This window comes from Chiloscyllium punctatum, chromosome 50 (assembly GCF_047496795.1).
Source record: "Chiloscyllium punctatum isolate Juve2018m chromosome 50, sChiPun1.3, whole genome shotgun sequence".
In the NCBI taxonomy this organism is placed as follows: Eukaryota; Metazoa; Chordata; class Chondrichthyes; order Orectolobiformes; family Hemiscylliidae; genus Chiloscyllium; species Chiloscyllium punctatum.
The window spans coordinates 38354492-38368616 of NC_092788.1; the positions used below are offsets into that span (position 1 = coordinate 38354492).

Consider the following 14125-nt stretch of genomic DNA (forward strand, 5'->3'; position numbering starts at 1 on the left):
TGACAGTTCCTGGGATATGGCTGCCATCTTTATTGGGAGCAAGGTACAGTGAGGCACATGTGCATGTCCCCTTCCTAGGATTGTGGGGGGAGAAGGTTTGAAGAGAGGCATTTACACATCAAGCACATACCAAGAGAAAAGTATGTCTTTGTATTCTTCCTGCACTGACTGTGAGTTTTGTTTTGTGAATTCATTTCATAGGATATTAAATCAGAATAATTGGGGCTGGGATCTCAAAAGCAAGTTTTTACAGTCAATGGAGTCATCAGGATCTGAATATCATTGGCATTTAACTGTGGAAGGAGAAAGGTTTGTCTGATCTGTTTGTGGGAAGATATCTCCAATATTTTTGTTAAGCAGAAAGATGTACAAATTCGTGGTTGGATCACCCTTTGGGTATGTGCTGCCTTCTGGGCCCTGCAGCAGAGGAAGGAGATATTGGCCTGAGAGGGAGCACAGATTCATCCAGATTACACCTCGTCTCTTTGTAAGAACTCTCAGATTTAGACCCAATCACCCACTTCATGATGTTAACCTGTAAACTTTTTTATTTTCAATTACTTGCAAACTTCCCATTAAAAGTCCTTTTGGACTCAAATTCCAGTACCTTTCATTTGGAATGTTCCAGCTTCTGACAACTGTCTGTTCATTCCGAAACTGCTGAGGTCCATGTTGACTCTGGGGTTACAAAGGGCTGAATTGAAAGATGAGGTGCTGTCCCTGAGCTCCCATTGAGATACATTGGAACAGTACAGGAGACTGAGGGCAGTGTAGGTGTGAGCAGACAATGAAAATGACAGGGCTGCACTGTGAGGGCTGCTTGGCTCAATGAGAGTGTTCTGGAGTTGGGTGTAAACAGAGTGAGGTGAGACAGGGAGACGGTGAAGCTGAAACTCAGTTTTGGTTCAGGCCTTTCAGAAACGCACATGATCCCAATGGGAACAGTCAGTTTTTATGTGGTACCTGCGGAGTATTTCTTAACAGTTTTTAAAGTATAACATAACAGGTTAAGTAAAGATTGGTGCTTGTGATTTTAATAGAACTGTTTGTGTGAAGGAAGGTTGCTAGTTCATTTAAATTCTCTTAATGGGAGTAACTAAATGAATAAAGAGAGATATTGAGATAGGAGCCCTCAGACCCGTGGTGTGCTACTCTTGCACAATGTGGGAAATAAGGGAAGCTTCCAGTATCCCTGACGGCTATGTATGCAGGAAGTGGACCCACCTGCAGCTACTGGGAAACTGTTTTTCAGACCTGGAGCTGTGAGTGGAGCATCTGCAATACTGAGAATGTTATGGTCAGCACGTTTAGTGAGTTAGTCACACTGCAGGTGAGGGTTACACAGGCACAAAGGGAATGGGTGACCATCAGATCAAGAAAATAGACAGGAAGGGAGTGCAGGAATCCCCAGTGGTTATCCCCTTCTCAAACAGGTCCAGATATACCACTTGGGATTCTGTTGGGAGGTTACGGGTGGGGTAGCCTCTCGGGAAATCAGCAACAGTCAGGTTCATGACACACCACAGAAAGGTCTGCTGTACAGAGCGGGAGGAAAGAGAGTGGCAGGGCTAAAGTGACAGGGGATTCAATAGTCGGTACACAGACAGGCACTTCTATGGCCACAGACATGAATCCAGGATGGTATGTTACCTCCCTGGTGCCAGGATCCGCAATAGCTTGGATAGGCTATCGGACATTGTGGAGCTGGTGGGTAAACAGCCCATGGTGGTGGAATCTTCTCACTATGAAGACCATGGATCATTTACATACTCCACTGCTTCCCACTCCTATCTGCTTCGAAAAGAGAGAATCACAGAGAAACACGGAATAAAATGGGGTCAGAGTCTCTGGTATAAAACTGTTTAACACAGTGCCCCCATCTTATCCATATTGGTCATCAAGCACACATACCCGGTGTGATCATCTAATACCTTTTTGATATTAGAATAGATGATACATGATTAGTTAATGTTTTGATGAGGAAAATGAGCAAGAGAGGTTTAGTAGTAATTTCTGAAGCTCAGGGTGCATGAATCTGAATTAAAAATGGGCTATCCTCAAGGCTGGAATTAGAGAAAAGCACTTAGCACAGAGATTTGTGGGGCTCGAGGAGATTACAAATACAAGGAGGATTGTGAGAATGGATGATGTTACAGAGACAGATGTTTTGTGATACCAGAGATAGTGAGGGTTCTGAGGCTGGAGAGGAATTACAGAGATAAGGAAGAGTTGTGAAGCTGATGAAGTGACAGTGATAGAGAGTTGTGAGCATGGAGCAATTTACAGAGACACCGAGAGTTAGAGTCTTAAAGTTATTCAGCATGGAAACAGACCCTGTGGTCTAACCAATCCATGTCGACTATAATTCCAAGCGAAACTGACTGCACCTGCCTCCAAATATTTCCTATTGATGAACTTTAGCCGATGTCTTTTAAAGATTGTAATTGTATTCACAGCTCCCATTTCCCCATGCAGTTCATTCCACAAATGTAAAAATATCCTCATATCTGATAGGATATCTATAAAATATCGATAAAACATCCTAAAATCTATTTAAAACCTTTCTCATCTCTCTCTTCAAAATGTGTGCACCCGAGTCTTCAATCCCCCTGCGACCCCCCGGGCATTCATCTTATCTACACTCTCCGTGATTTTATAAACCTCTAATACGTTCACCCCTCAACCTCCTATACTCCAGTGACAGAAATCTCAGCCTATCCAGCCACTCCTTCAACACCACCCCTCCATTCATGGCAACATCCTGGGAAATATCTTCTGAACCTTCTCTAATAACATCCTTCCTATAACAGGGAACCAGAACTAGATGCAGTATTGCAGAAAAGGCCTCACCAGCATCCTGTACAGCCTCAATATTACGTCCAAACTCCTCTACCTAAAGGTCTGAGCAATGAAGGTAGGTGTGCTAAACACCTTCTGAACCACCCTGTCTACATATGACACAAGACCTGAACCCCTCGGTCTGTTTGTTCTATGTCACGACTCAAGGCCTTACTTTTAATTAGTGAAATTAATTAATGAGGCTAAAGGGGATGTCTGTTTTATCAAAATGTAATAGCTTACATTTATTCAAATTAAACTCCGTCTGCCCCTCTTCAGCCCATTCACCCAATTGATCAAGATCCCTTTGTAATCATAAATAACCTTTGTTACTGTCCACTTTAACAGTTTTGATGTCACCCACAAACAAACCATACTTTGTATATTCTTACCCAAAACATCTACACGCATGGCAAGCAAAAATGGACCCAGCACCGATTCCTGTAGAACACTACTGGTCACGGGCCTCCAGTCTGAAAAGCAACCCTCCACTACTACACTCTGTTTCCTACCGTTAAGCTCGTTTTGTATCCAATTGGCAAGCTCTTCCTGAATCCCATGTGATCAAACTTTACAAATTAGTCTCCCATGCAGAACCTTGTGAAAGGCTTTACTAAAGTCCAAATAAACAATGTCTAACGCTCTGCCCTCGTCGATCTTCTTGGTTACTACCTTAAAAAGCTCAATCAAGTCTGTGAGACACCCTCTTGTGTAACCATGTTGACTGTGCCTGATCATTCCTTAACTCTCCAAATACATGTAAACCCTATCCTTCTGAATGACCCACAGGTCACCCACCACTGAAGTCAGACTCCGAGGTCTACAGTTCCTAGGCTTCTCCTTCTATCCCTTCACAAACAAAGGTACAACATTAGCCACTCTCCAGTCATCAGGTAGCTCACCCGTAGTTATCGATTATACAAATATTTCTCCATGGTGCCCACAATTTCCTCCCACCCAAACTGTTCCCATCCGATCACTTCAGTCACTTGCCCTGTCTGATCAGCCAAGAAAAGCTCAGGTGTTGCTTGCTTTCTGATAGGAACATTTACAAATTGATAAAGAACATTTTCTTGGACTCGTTTAACAAATTCTTTCCCAACCAAACCACTCACACTATGGTAGTCCCAGTCAATGTTTGCAAAATTAAATCATCTACTATTACCACCTTATTATTCTGACTTTATATCTGAGATCCCTCTGTATGTTCCTTTAGTTCACTCTGATTATTGCGGCGTCTATAGTGCCATCCGACCAAGGTGATCATTTTTTAAATTTTGAAAACACAATTTTATTTTTAAAAAGCTCTCCTCCGCGATTTGAAAATACATCTCTTTTTGTTTATTCACTCAGTTGATGTGGGTGTTTACCCTGAGGGCAGTTGAGAGTTAACTCCATTGCTGTGGGTCTGGAGTCACTTGTCGGCCAGACCAGGTGAGGATGACAGTTTCTTTCCCAAAAGGACATTAATGAACCAGATGGGGGTTTTCTAACAATCGACAATAGTTTCATGGTCATCATTCGCCTTTTCATTCGCGATTGTATTGAATTCCGATGCCACCATCAGCCATGTTGGGATTCTAACCCTAATCCTCGGAACATTACATATATTACTCGTCTATCAAGAATACCATCTGGCCATTACCTCCCTTTTTAGCAGAGTTTTTTAAAAAATGTTCCCTCATTCTACATATACAATTTGTGATAAAATACTCAAATGTCCATGTGTCGGCCTCTCCAAAAGTTCACTCAACAGAAATCTGTTTGGGGGGAAAATATTTCACTCTTTTTTTTGGGGTTTTTTATTTTTCATTTTTGAGGTAAAAGAAACAAAAATGAATCCAAATAAAAATCTTACATCACGGACATGTAATTTCTGAAGCTGGAGGGGGATTACAGAGACGCTGAGGGTGGTGAGGCTGGAGAGGGATTACAGAGACGCTGAGGGTGGTGAGGCTGGAGGGGGATTACAGAGACCGGGAGGGCAGTGAGGCTGGAGGGGGATTACAGAGACAGGGAGGGTGGTGAGGCTGGAGGGGGATTACAGAGACAGGGAGGGTGGTGAGGCTGGAGGGGGATTACAGAGACAGGGAGGGTGGTGAGGCTGGAGGGGGATTACAGAGACAGGGAGGGCGGTGAGGCTGGAGGGGGATTACCGAGACAGGGAGGGCGGTGAGGCTGGAGGGGGATTACCGAGACAGGGAGGGTGGTGAGGCTGGAGGGGGATTACCGAGACAGGGAGGGTGGTGAGGCTGGAGGGGGATTACCGAGACAGGGAGGGTGGTGAGGCTGGCGGGGGATTACCGAGACAGGGAGGGTTGTGGGGCTAGAGGGTGATTGTTGTCCAAACATCACTGTGGTGTACATGGACTGCAGTATTTCAGGAAGACAGTCTACCACCACTTTCTCCAACACAAAGGTGGCCAATCAATACTGGTCTGGGCAGCAAAGTCAACCTCCAGTGAATAAAACCAAGCAGTGCCCTCTCTGAGCTGACTGGCTGTGAAGTTATAAACATCTCTGGAAATGGAGTGGACAGAGAAGAGAAACAGTGACATTTCACAGCTGCCCTCCGAGAGTCCTCACCCTTGGAAGTACTCAGAGCCGGGGATCAGCTCAGTGGGTTTCAGTCTCTTCAAACATCAATCTTAGTCTGTTCTATTTTATTAAATCTACAATAGTGAGTAAGGTGAGGGTTTCTTTTTAATGTCTTACAGTCTCTTGATTAAATGTTTAAAATATAAAACATAAGCATTGTTATTCTCGGGCAGTATTTTTCCAGCAGTAAGACTGTGCCTTTTTCTTGGTCTGTAGATTCTTAAGGCAGAGAGATGGCCTGTTGTAGAGTGGCGTGCTGTTCATGTCGGATGTTGGAGATTAGGGAGAGTCTCCATGATCCTGTGATTATGTCTGCAGGAAGTGTGATTGTAAATCCTATTGGATCGCATGTATTGGTGGAAGAGTGATTAAAGGCAGTGAGGAATTGACAGGAGCCTGGGGGTGTGATTAAGGGGCAGTCTCAGGATTGCAGGATACTGCAGATACAGTCAGGTAGATGGGTTGCCTCCAGGAAAGGTAGGAGGGGGTAGGCAGGTAGTACAGCAGTCTTCTATGGCTATCCCCCCTCTCAGACAAGTATACTGTTTTGGAAAATGTAGTTGGTAATAGACTTTCAGGGGAATGTAACACTGACAGTCAAGTTACTGTGACTGAGACTGGCTCGACTGTAATGTGAGATATATCCAGTTCCACGTGATCAATGGTGATAGGGGACTCTCTAGTCAGGGGCACAGTCTGCTGTTTCTGCAGCTGACAGTGAGACATCAGAATGGGGTGGTGCCTGGGTCAAGGATGACTCCGAGATGGTTCAGAATCTTCTCAAAGGGGAGGATAACCAGTGGGAAGACATTGTACATTGGTACCAGTGGCATAGGAAGGGGAAAGCATGGGGTCCTGACGAGCAGGGAGATTTGCTAGTGCCACTCGGCAGGCATTAAACCAGTGAGGGAGTCGGGGTAATCCTAAAGAGATAGTGAGAAAAGAGGTGAGTCTGAGACTGGTACTGTTCACCAGTCAGACTGTCAAGGCAGGCAAGAGCAAGTCACAGAATGAGGTGGGACGGACCAGTTACACTGCATTTATTTCAGTGCAAGAGACCTGACAGGTCAGGCAGGTGGGCTCAGGGTATGGTTTTGAACAACATGGCACTGGAATATTACAGCAATTACAGAGGCAATACTCAGAGATGGATAGGACTAACAGCTTAATTTTCCAGGGTATAGATGCTATAGCAAGGTTAGAAGGGGGCAACCGAGCAGGGGTAGTGGCATCTTTGTTTAGGGATAATGTTACGGCTGGGCTTCCGGAGGATATTCCTTGGAGTACATCCAGGCAGTTGTTTGGGTGGTACTGAGAAATAAGAAAGGGATGATCATCTTATTGGGATTGTATTATAGACCCTCTCCCAATAGTCAGCAGGGAATTGAGACAAAATTTTACCGAGAGATCTCAGTTATCTGTAAGAATAATGTAGTTGCAATGATAATGGGTTTTAACTTTACCAACATGGCCTCGGAGTGCTGTAGTGTTAAGGGCTTGGATGGAAAGGTATTTGTTCAGTGTGTACGAGAACATTTCAGATTCAGCTTGTAGGATGTACCTACTAGAGAAGGAACAAAACCTGACCTGTTTTCTTCTTTCATTCACAGGATTCACAGGCTGTCACTGGCTCGGCCAGCATTTATTGCTGCGTTTACCCAGAGGGCAGTTAAGAGACAACCACATTGCTGTAGATCTGGAGTCCCATGCAGACCAGACCAAGTAAGGATGGCATTTTCCTTCCCTAAACGTCATGAGTGAACCAGATGAGTTTTCCAACAATTGACAATGGATTCCTTGTTGTCACTAAATTATTTTTTCCAGATATTTATTGAATTCACGTTCCACCATCTGCCGTGATGGGATTCAAACCCAGATCGTTATCTGGGTCTCTGGATTAACTGTCTAAGGATAATTTCACTCCGTCATCAGGACATGAGGCAGGGTGAGTGACTGAGGTATCAGTGGGGCATCACATCAGCACCAAAGATCCCACAGTATTGTGGCTCAGTGGTGAGCTCTGCTGCCTCAGCACCAGGGACCTGGGTTTGATTCCAGCCTCAGGTGACTGCCTGTGTTCAAGTTCGCACATTCTCCCCAGTATCTGTGAGGGTTTCCTTTGGATGTTCCAGTTTGCTCCCACAGTCCAAAGATGTGTAGGTTAGTTGGATGAACCATGTTAAATTTCCTATAGTATCCAGATGCAGTAGATGAGGTTTTGGGATGTGCAGGCAAATCTCTGCCTGATGTGAAAAGATCCTTTTGGGGTCTTGGACAGAGGTCAGAGGGAGGTGTGGCTGTACTTTTTACATCTCCCACGGCGGCAAGGGGAGGGTCAAGGGTGTGGAGCGTGGGTTGGTGGGAGGGTGTGGACCAAACAAGGGAGGCGCAGCGGGAATGGTCTCTGCGGAACACAGATAGGGGTGGAGAGGGAAATATGTGTCTGGTGGTGGGGTCTGGCTTTAGGTAGCAGAAATAACAGAGGTTAATGGGCTGTTTCTGGAGATTAGTAGGGTGGAAGGTGAAGACCGCAGTGTTGTATTCTTTATTGTGGCTGGAGGGGTGGGGTAAAGGCAGAGGTGAGGGAAGTGGAGGGTATGTGTTGGAGGGCATTGTTGATCAAGTCAGAGGAAAATTATGGTCCTTGAAGTCGGCCTTCCTGGGATGTCCTGGAATAGGATCCAAAGAGATTAAACAAATATATCACAGACAAAAGATTAACTGGACCAGAGAATAGGACCCCTAAAGGTCAACAAGGCTGTCTATGGAACCACAGGGGGTGCGAAAGATATGCAAATATTTCACGTCATTTTTACTGGAGAAGTATATGGAAGCTCGAGAGTTTGGAGAAATAAACAGTGATAAATTGAAAAGTGTCCATGTTACAGAGGAGGTGGGACTGGATGTCTTAAATCACTTCAAGGTGGATAAAGCCTTGGAACCTGATCAGGTGTATCCTGGAACTTTCTGGAAATCTAGGGAAGTGATTGTTGGGCCTCTCCTGAGGTATTTGTATCATTGATAGCGACAGGTGAGGTGCCATTATTTTTAAAAGGTGGTAAGGAGAGGCCATGGAACAAGAGAACAGTGAGTCTGAAGTCAGTGGCAGGCAAGTCGTTGGAAGGGATTCTGAGAGACAGGATATCCATCTATTTGGAAAGGTAAGGAATGATCAGGGAGAGTCAATGTGGCTTTGTACGTGCACAGTTGTTTCTCACTAACTTGAGTGAGTGTTTTGAAGTGACAAAGAAAATTGATTAAGCCAGGCGGTGAACATTGTTTATATGGACATTCAACAAGGTTCCACAAAGCAGACTGGTTAGCAGGGTTAGATGACATGGAATGCAGGGAGAGCAAGCCATTACAAAACTGCCTTGAAGGTAGGAGACAGAGGATGATGATGGAGGGTTGCTTTGCGGACTGGAGGCCTGTGAGCAGCAATGTGCTGCAAGGATGGATATTGGGCCCTTAAATAAATGACTTGGATGTGAATATATGAGTTATGGTCAGTAGGTTTACAGAAGACACCAAAATTGGAGTTTTAGAATGAAGAAGGTTAGTTCAGAATACAACAGGATCTTGATCAGATGAGCCATTGGAGCAAGGAATGGCAGACGGAGTTCAATTTAGATAAATGCGAGCTGTTGTATTTTGGAAAGGCAAATCAGGGCAGGACTTATACACTTAATGGTAAAGTCCTGGGGAACATTGCTGAACAAAGGGACCTTGGAGTGCAGGTTCTTAGTTCCTTGAAAGTAGAGTCACAGGTAGGCAGGGGAGTGAATGCAGCATTTGGTACACTCCCCGTTATTGGTCAATGCACTGAATGCAGCTGTTGTGATGTCATATTGTGGCTGTACAGGGCACTGATTACAGCTCTTCTGGAATTCTGTTTTCAGTTCCAATCTCCCTGTTCTCGGAATAACGTTGAGAAACTTGAAAGGGTTCAGAAAATATTTGCAAGGATTTTGCCAGGGTTGGATGGTTTGAGCTATTGGGAAAGGCTCAATAGGCTGGGACTATTTTCCCTGGAGAGTTGGAGGCTGAGAGGTGATCTCATAAAATCATGAAGGGCATGGATAAAGTGAGCAGTCAGGGACTTTTTCCCAAGTTCGGTGGGTCCAGAACTAGAGGGTACAGGCATAAGGTGAGAGGGAAAAGATTTAAAAGGGATCTAAGGGGCATCTTGTTCATGTTGAGGGCATTGCAAGTATGGAATGAACTGCAGAGGAAGGGGTGGATTCTAGTACAATTGCAGCATTTAAAAGGCATTTGATTGGGTACATGAAGAGAAATGGTTTTAGAGGGATAAGGGTGAACCGCTGGCAAATGGGATTCCATTAATGCTCTCCGTTATTGGTCAATGCATTGAATACAGAAGCTGGACAGGACGTTGATTAAGCCACTTCTGGAATTCTGTTTTCAGTTTGAATTACTCTGTTCTGGGAAGGATGTTGTGAAACTTGTTTGGACAAGATTTACAAAAACGTTGCCAGGATTGGAGGATTTGGGCTACAGGGAGAGGCTGAATAGGCTGTGGCTATTTTCTCTGGAGAGTAAAAGACTGAGAGGCGACTTCATGGAGATTTATAAAATCACGAGGGGCGTGGGTAAGGTGAGCAGCGGGGGTCCTATTTCCTCAGGTTAGGTGGGTCCAAAACTAGAGCACCTGGGTTTAAGTTGAGAGGGGAAACATTTAATAGGGATCTAAATGGCAACGTTTTCAAGCTGAGTGTGGTGTGTGTATGGGAGGGGCTACCAGATGAAGTAGTGGAGGCTGAAAAATCACAACATCTAAAAGGCTTCCAATTGGGTACATGAATAGGAAGGGTTTTGATGGATACAGGCCAATAGCTGGTAAATGGGAATCCATTAGATTAGGATTCCTTGTTGGCACGGACGAATTGGACTGAAGGTCTGTTTCTTTGATATTAATAAAAAAAGATGCATTCCTGTATTTTTTGGAGAGCTCGCTGAAGCACAGATAATTATCCTTGGAGCTGAGAAGGTGAATCAGTGATTTCGATCTGGTGCAGATTTGGTTCCAAGGTCTTGAATTTGCAGAGAGAGAGAGGAATTGTTAACACTGTCACAATTTTTAGTAACTACTTTCAAGTAATTGGCAAATAATATAAAGTGAAAATGTGAAATCAGTAAGTTCTGAGCATCTGGAACAATCTGAATGACACAGATTCAGCAGGTGTTCTGAAACAGACTTAGAGTTTTACTTTTTCAGGAAAGATTTGGGGGGCTATGGGCACATGGGAGGGAACTTGGGACAGACTTGCAGCATCTCCAGAGGGAGTGAGTACAGCCCCAATGGGCTGAATAGTCCCCAGGCCCTGTGCTCTGTGATACTGTCCCATTCACTGTGAATGATGAAGCTCATCACAGGGCAGAGAGAGGGATTAGCCCTCCACTCTCATCACAATGGGGTCCGGCTGATTGATGGCAGCTCCAGACCAATGGGAGGAGAGGCTGTGTGGTCCTGCAGCCAAAGCAATTGAATGAGGGGTGTGGCCAGCAAGACAACACCTGTCGATGAGCTGTGCAGGTGCAGTGTCATTGTTTGGTGTTGGGAGAGACAGCAGAGACTGGGACAGAGGCTGTTGGACCTGAATTACAAACTCCCGTTAAATTAAAACCAAAAGAACTGTGGAAGATGTAAATCAGAAACAACAACCAGGAGGTTCTGGAAAAGTTCAGCAGGTCTGGCAGCATCTGTGAAGAGAAATCCGAGTTAAAGTTTCAGACTCAGTGTCCCTTCCTCAGGACAGATGTTCCTGAGAAAAAAAGTCAGTTTATGTGCAGAAGTTAGTGTGGGGGGAGAATAAAAGGAGTAAAGGATAGGTGGGGATAGAGTGAGAAGAACGGTTGGATAAAGGAGGGGATAAAGATCTGGCTGGAGGAGGGTCATTAGGTGTTAGTGGCTAACCATAGGTAGTGTGTAATGGCAGGCTGTGAGAACGAGGCCTGGTGTGTGGGGTAGGGGGGCTACGACATGAGGTTGTTAACTTATGGTTAGCCACTAACTGTCTCCATTGTAAGCTGTTGCCCACCTTTTACAAGATGATTAGGGGTTTAGATAGGGTTGACCATGAGAACCTTTTTCCACGTATGGAGTCAGCTATTATGAGGGGGCATAGCTTTAAATTAAAGGGTGGTAGGTATAAGACAGATGTTAGGGGTAGATTCTTTACTCAGCGAGTCGTGAGTTCATGGAATGCCCTGCCAGTAGCAGTGGTGGACTCTCCCTCTTTATGGGCATTTAAACGAGCATTGGATAGGCATATGGAGGATAGTGGGCTAGTGTAGGTTAGGTGGGCTTGGATTGGCACAACATCAAGGGCCAAAGGGCCTGTACTGTGCTGTATTTTTCTATGTTCTGTATCACTCCACAATTGGAGCTGCCGAGGACACAACCCTTTGGAATATCCTCCCTTACTCCCTCTGTCCGCCTTAAAGATGTACCTAAAAATCGTTCTCTTTAATCAACGTTTCCATCATTCGTGAAGCATTTTAGGAGATTTGTCAATGTGAAAGGCTCCATACAATGCAGGTAGTTGTTGTTATTGTCTGATATCAGGAGAAACAGATATGAGCCCTCTCTCTCTCTCTCTTTTCCCTGATGAACAACAGCAAAAGCAGGAAGCACTGAGCATGCTCCAGCCCACAATGGGCCTCGGATTATTGATGTCAGCGCAGGACCATTAAGAGTTGGGGAACGGGGCTAGAGGTGCTAGTTGGTCCTTCAACCAATCGGAGTGAATGAGGGGCAGGGCAATACTCAAACATGTCATAAACTTCATTGGCAGCACAGTTTTGTTGTGGCCAAGGCATTGGAAATGTGTGAAGGTGAAGGGCAGGGGAAAGGAAAGACATATTGACCAGGAAGAGAAGGAAATTTTCATGGTATGGGATGAGAGGTTTTACAGAACTTAGTGCGCGTTGTAAAACACAAATTTAAAAATCCCAAATTCTGCACCGTTTTCCCTCCCTATAATCCATTTTGCTCTCCCTGAAATATCAACTGTGTGTTTCTCCCTTCACAGATACCAGTGATCAGTGCCAAAGCCCCACTGCCTGTGGAGAAGGTGATGTTTGACTTCCTTGTACAGCTGCAGTTCGTGTGGTGAAGGTGCTCCCACAATGTGTTTGGGTAAGAGCTGTTATAGATTATTCACTCAGTAACATTGAAGAGTTGACAATATATGTGCAAATCAACAGCAGTTTTTTTTTATCATGTTCTTAATTCCACAGAAATACTATTGAGAACTTCTGACATAAGGCCATAGATGGGGATATTAGGTCAGGTGATCAAAAGAATTGCCAAATAAGCAGGTTTTCAGGAATACCTTAAAGGAGGAAAGCAGGTCTGAGGGGGTTCAGGTGGGAATTCCAGACCGCGTTGCCTTGGCAACAGTAGAAACAGCCAGACCAGTGAAGCAATGAATAAACTCATCGTTGGGAGTCTGAAAGAAAATGAGTTGTCGGGGTCTCACAGGTTGTGTGGTGCAGGGAGACAGGGATGTTCACAGCCAGGAATTATATCAAGGGTGAGAATTTTAAATTGTTGCTTGTTAATAGGAGCCTTTTGATGAATCAACAAGTTTTGGTCCAAGTGAGCACTTGGGCAGTAGGGTTTTAGATACTCTTGAGATTACATGGAAGTTGAATGTGGGAGGCTGGCCAGGAGTGTGTTTGGATAATGAAGTCTGGAGATAACACAGGGATGGACGAGTGTTTCAGTAAATGAGCTGAGACTAGGGTGGAGTTGGGTGATGTCACTGATGTAGGAATAGTGCTTTTGGAGTTGGGCTGCTCCTCCTCCTGATCACTCCCCCTCCCCAATTCACAGATATTGTTCCTTGTTCTGTCTGTCTGTCTTTTCTGGTTATGTCCTTCTCTCCCATTCTGCTACAAACTAATATTTAACCTAACCGTCGTTGCAAAAACCTGCTCCATCCTGACTCTCCCTTTCCTTTCTGAATTCCCTGTATTTGGTGTCCCTTAAGGATCTCTCCTTGGTCCCTCCTGTTTCTCACCTACACACTGCCAGGAGGTGACATTGTCCAAAAGCACCGTGTTAGGTTTCACATGTACACTGACAATGCCCCGCTCTCCCTCCCCATCATCCCTCTCCATTACTCAGTTATCAAACTGCTCATCACACTCCCACCAAGCGATTGGCTGCAATTTCCTGCAACGGAACATTGTAATGGTTAAACCCATTGCCTTCAGTTGCTATTACAAATCACTTTCCCTTACTGCTGAGCCCCTCCCTCTCACTGGGAAGTGTCTGAGGCAGAACCACACTCTTCACAATATTGCTCTCATATCTGACCCCAATGTGACCTTCTGATCAGACATCTACACAATCCCAAACACCAGGAATTACAATCTCTTAAATGTTGCTTGTCTCCACCTCACCCCAGCTCCATTGCTACTGAAACCCCTGACCCGTGTCGGTGTTGCCTTAAACTTGACGAATCCAAAGCAGAAACCGTGATTCCGTGACTGACCTAGAATCTGGTTCCAGACTCCCTCATGATGGGAAACATCCTCTCAGTATTTACACTGTCAAACTCCTTAAGAATCCTACATGTTACAATGAGATCACCTCTCATTCTTCCTAAATCTAGTGAGTAGAATCCCAACTTCTTCAGCCTCTTCTTAAATGATAATCCCT

At 44.8% G+C, this 14125-nt stretch overlaps 1 long non-coding RNA gene across 4 annotated transcripts in view; it reads left to right on the plus strand.

Moving 5' to 3' along the window:
* LOC140470141 (uncharacterized) overlaps positions 1-14125 on the plus strand; it is a 766637-nt gene that overhangs the window by 21126 nt on the left and 731386 nt on the right. For all 4 annotated transcript variants that reach the window (XR_011956414.1, XR_011956413.1, XR_011956412.1 and 1 more), the window contains 4 exons: positions 4192-4272; positions 7047-7158; positions 7261-7381; positions 12489-12595. This is a non-coding gene — a long non-coding RNA (uncharacterized lncRNA). The remainder of the gene's footprint in view (positions 1-4191; positions 4273-7046; positions 7159-7260; positions 7382-12488; positions 12596-14125) is intronic.